The sequence below is a fragment of the Phalangium opilio genome, unplaced genomic scaffold, assembly GCF_054372755.1.
Source record: "Phalangium opilio isolate 3A_F unplaced genomic scaffold, DU_Popi_V2 ptg000090l_1, whole genome shotgun sequence".
NCBI classification, from domain to species: domain Eukaryota; kingdom Metazoa; phylum Arthropoda; class Arachnida; order Opiliones; family Phalangiidae; genus Phalangium; species Phalangium opilio.
Genome location: NW_028324195.1, coordinates 2480348 through 2485487, shown reverse-complemented (window position 1 = coordinate 2485487; position 5140 = coordinate 2480348). Strand labels below are relative to the sequence as shown.

The window sequence follows — 5140 nt, the reverse complement described above, 5'->3', positions numbered from 1 at the left end:
TTGCCGAAATCATGATCGCAATAAGGAGATATCTCAAGTAAATTAACTGACTGATAAGTTGAGGAAAACGATCTCAATACTCGTTGCGTTGTTTATTCTGAGAGAGCGGTTGCTCTCTTAGATAAGACCTCATACTGCGTTTAATGTATAAGGGTGGTTTTTTGATTCGATGTAACTTTTTTCCTATCATGGTTACTGCTTTGAACAAATTCCACTGAACTAAAATTCGGACCCTTAATATGTGGTTAAAATTTCAAAGAGATCCCTCCATTAGTTTTTATTATAGAAAATAAAGTTGCTAAGGGTGGTTTTCATTTCAATAAAAAAATTCAGACATTTTGGCAAAAAAAGGGAAATTTTCCCATAGGAATAACATGGGAAATGTTTGCTGTGATAGCCAAATGGTCTCGACCATTTTTTGAAGACTATTTATTCGATAGGTCTGAAAATGGTTTTAAATGAAAGGTTGAACATTTTTCTGGTGCCTTTCGAAGTTTTATTGAAAACAATTAATATTAAGTATTACTTTTTGTACTTTTAAGCACATACTTAAACTTACGACCTTTTATTCTGTTGGACTTACGTGGTATAATCCTAGCTAAAATCATAGAGAAACGTACTGTTGGACTTACGCTGTTTTACCGCTAATATAGCGAAGTTTTTTGTTTACTAAATGCGTCGTCCGCTCTGTTTATGGACGAGCTTAAGGCGAATTTTTCCACTTTTCATCTAAAAGAAGGGGTTAATCAGTCCCAATTTTATTTATTCTCGTAAGTTAAACTTCATTATAATTTAATACAAAAGAATTTAAAGTTAAGATTTAGCCGATAATTTTTAAATTCACTGATTTCACTAAGCCTCGGTCAAAAGTTCAAGACAGGCTGATTGTACTATTGTAGACTAGAGACCAATTGGCCGTGTTGCGTTCGTTTTAAGGTGTTTCACCTGGTGCCATTGGCCAACGATAGCCGCTAATTAGGTAATTTGTTTAAATTAAATCAATTTTTGTTGTTTAAAGTAGATCAATGCAAACTACGCACAAGGGTTCGTTCCCTGGTTTCTCGACTGGTGCCGTCAGGCAACGGTTACCGCTACGAAGATACGTTTTTACTGGTAAAATAAATGATAGATTCAATCACACTATCACTAAACCCTGTCACCAAATCAACCAATATTTTTAATTCAGGTCCTTCCAATCATTTGTACTTGGTAACAATTGAATTATTAATTATTTTGCGCTCATTCTAACGTTACCTAAGAAAACAACAAACAATGGCCAGATTACCAACGATAAACGCTACAGAGATTATATCTGGTGCATGCGGTCAACGGTAACCACTGCGCAGATCATTTTGTTTGTTTAAATTAGTGGTAAAATAATTGATAGATTAAATCACACGATCACTAAACCCTGCTGACAAACCAGTTTTTTATCCCGGCTCTTGCAATCATTTTTATTAGGTAACAGTTACGTTTTTAATTACTATTTATAACCGCTATAATTTAGAATAAAGGTTTTTGTTTAAATTAGATACATTTTTGATGTTTAAAGTAGATTAATTCAAACTACGCAGAAGGGTTCATTCCCTGGTTTCTAGACAAGGGTTACCGCTACGAAGATACGTTTTTTGCTGATAGATTCAATCACACTATCACTAATTCCTGTCATCAAATCAATATTTTTAATTCAGCCTCTTCCAAGCGCGAAATTACAAATTAAAGGGATGTACAGTGTGTTAATTAATTAATATAAATTTTGGATAAATATGTAACACACTATCATTAGTAATTTCTGAAGAGAGGAAAAACGGTTGAAATTGATTTTTTTAAATTTAAAAAGCAAATTTGGCTCAGAAAAAACCCAGCGCCAGAAGCCTGTCTTATAAAATTTTCACAAGATGATTCGTTCAAGAATGTCTAGAATTAAGTCGCATAGAAGTAATATATATTTCACCTAAGTCAACTGACTTGGCCAGGCAGGGCATAGCCCACTCGATCCATGCTCACTGACGCTGCTCTGCATCTTGCGTAGTGTTACGCGTGATCTAGTGGGATATGGGCAGGGTAAACAAATACGGGGCTGCCAGGCTGTCTCTTACACAATAATGATACAGGGCAAATGACCAGTTTAAAAATAAAACCACGGGACCACTAAGAAAATGCAAGGGTAACCAGAGTCCATACATTAACTCAAAAAGTTTAATTGTCCAAGTTTAGCAGACGACGTGGTCAAATATTATTATATAGCGCGAGCAGCTTGCGTCCATGAGCGCGGATCGAGTGGGCTATGCTTGCAGGAAGAATCTTTGTCTCAGTTACACCAAAGAGAATATAGGGGAGGAGTTGAAGATCCCCCGCTCCACAAGGCTAAATTACATTGTTGCCCCTAAATTATACTAGTGGTACGAGGGAGTTTCCGGCTCAGTCGCGCCACCTACGATACCGTTAAATGTCTCAAACGGAAATGCCTCGGTACTGCGCATTGAAGATGCGCGGTAGAAAAGAGCAACAAGATTTTCCCCTCTTTCCACTCCTCCGCTATATTCTCTTTGGTTACACCTTGTATTGGAAACCCCCATACCTATAGCGTTGCCTGTGTACCCCCACCTACGGCACCATGAACGCTGGATCTCTAAAGGGACCGGAAAACGCCCGCCTTCCACTGTACAAACCGAGCCCTCCATAGCATAGCGTCGGGGGAAGGGATGGGGGTTGTGAATTTGGGAACACTCAAGGCCATTCGGTCTTTTGTGATTCTGAATAAACCTATTGAAAAGAAATTTAAACTACCTTGGCCGTACCCGTTTTTTTTATTTATTTTTTTACAAAGCAAACGTGCTATAGAGAAAAATCTATTCCGTTTACCAGTCCCTTTAGAGATCCAGCGTTCATGACGGCACCGTAGTCCTCCCAGCATCCTCAGCGGTTAGGTAGGGTCGTACTGGATGAAATTGTAAAGGGCGCCCCCTCTATCTTAAAATTAGAAGCTAGTTCTCATACAAATAAAATGGCGCTACGCGGCAGCACTTAGCAATCGCCTACCGAAGGGTAGGGGCGTGCGCGAGGTACATTGGGAGAGATACGGTGCCGTAGGTCGCCCATCTTCATTTGCAATCCATCTCAATTCCCTTATCCCTGGTTACACTGCTACAACGAAAACCAAATACCAGCAACATAAGTCCAAGCCAGTCATCTGAAAGACTCAAAACGATGACTCTGATTCTTCTGAATTTGAAATATCAGTAGAAATGATTCTAGATAATCCTCAGAGTTATTTTAAATATTTTAATGCTCAAAGCCAGGGGATAAGAAAAGGCCAAAATAATTTTATTATGAAAATTTGATGTTTTCAGTAATAAATTAATCTCATTGGTGATAACTGATTAACTGGTACCTGAAAGCATTAGTCACTAACTTGCAATATTAGGTCCCTTATGCTTACGCTCCCCTATATTAATGTTTTGTGCTTAGTGCAGATTTTAAAAATGCCACAGTTTCTTAACAATCTTAATTAAAATGAAGACTGAAGGAACAGATATTAATAAAAAATGTCTTCGTGCACAAAGACTTGAAAAAGTAAATGATAAGAAAACAAAATGGAATGACCGAAGCAGCAGATATTAAACTTTTTCTTTAAAGACATGATTATAAAACATCAATTATTTGAAAAAAAATACTTATCTTCGTTTTTTTCACCAATATTACATTTGCCCAAAAATATTGTATCATTAAATTTTCCATTCTTTTCAAAATGGTTCGTGTCAAAGATTTACTATATAACAGAAACATACGACATCGTTTATATTTACAGCTAGATTTCCAGTGTAGACCATGATAGAAACAGTTCATCGTTAGTGATATTTAAAAGGATTGCAGCTTTTAATTTGAACTACAATGCGTTTTAATACTGGAAACTAAGCCCAATAGTGAAATAAATACGCAGCCCACCATTTGTTGGTGTCCATTTACGTGTTTCGTGTTATACGTTTGCTCTACAATGTGTTCCTCATAGCGAGTTGAAGTCATACCAAACTAATTCAATCACAACTTTTAAAACAGTTCTCACGCACTCAATAATATACCAAAGGTTTTTTGTTTATAATGTCTTTTATCCAGATTTTAATGATTCATTTATAAAACATTTTAAATCATCGACCCAAAAAATGGGACCCAAATTGAATCGTGGTCGTATAAATGCAGGCGCAAAACCAAAGCACCCTAAAGCGACGTTTAAAATGTCAATCATGATGAAAGATAAAATTTCTTCCTTCGGTTGAATTTAGTCGTTTTAAACAACGTTTTGCCTTATAGTTTGAAAAGAGAAACCTTTAAAAATAACCTATATCCATACTCGGATATTTATTCTAATCCTTTTCATTCGAAAACTGTTAATACCACAAAGGATATATAGAATGAATAATCTGTCTTTCGAAAACAATGCAAATGTAATTTTGGTGAAAAAAACGAAGATAAGTATTTTTTTTCAAATAATTGATGTTTTATAATCATGTCTTTAAAGAAAAAGTTTAATATCTGTTGCTTCGGTCATTCCATTTTGTTTTCTTATCATTTACTTTTTCAAGTCTTTGTCCACGAAGACATTTTTTATTAATTTAAGTTAGGGCTTACTACGGATTACCTCATTTTGAAGGCTATCGCGGATCTTTGAAAACGTTGAAAGATACAAGTCCATTGGGAAAGTTTGTCCTAATTCTAGCGACTGGGATTTCTAGCCAATGGGTTTCTGTTCAATGAGGGTATACCAAATGGCATAGCTTGTTGTCGGTCGCTCAGAACATTTAACCATGCATTGCCGGATCAACACCCTCGGGGGCCCCTAGGCACAAGCGCGAAAATCCGGCACAGGATTTATTAGATAGATACAAGATATTTTTTATGTGTTGAGGAATATACAGGGTGTATCAGAAAGGGAAGGTGGTAGCTACAGGGTGTATATATGAGGGACTTTGGTGGAAAATGTTCTAAGACATTAAGAAGCTAAAATTCACATTTTCAAGCATTATAACATAACAAAACCTTATAACAGTCGATCTTTTTAACCAAACTTTATATTCCTACATTTAAAACATCGATGTTGATTATAATTGATTTTTATTTTCAGCTTGACGTATCAGCAAGT

At 36.1% G+C, this 5140-nt stretch overlaps 1 long non-coding RNA gene across 1 annotated transcript; it reads right to left on the bottom strand.

Annotated features, from left to right (window-relative positions):
- Positions 1–773: 773 nt before the first annotated feature.
- LOC149644978 (uncharacterized) lies at positions 774–1108 on the bottom strand. Its single transcript, XR_016372014.1, has 2 exons — positions 1041–1108; positions 774–971 (listed from the first exon to the last, which is right to left on the bottom strand). It is a non-coding gene; the product is annotated as an uncharacterized LOC149644978 (long non-coding RNA).
- Positions 1109–5140: the final 4032 nt, after the last annotated feature.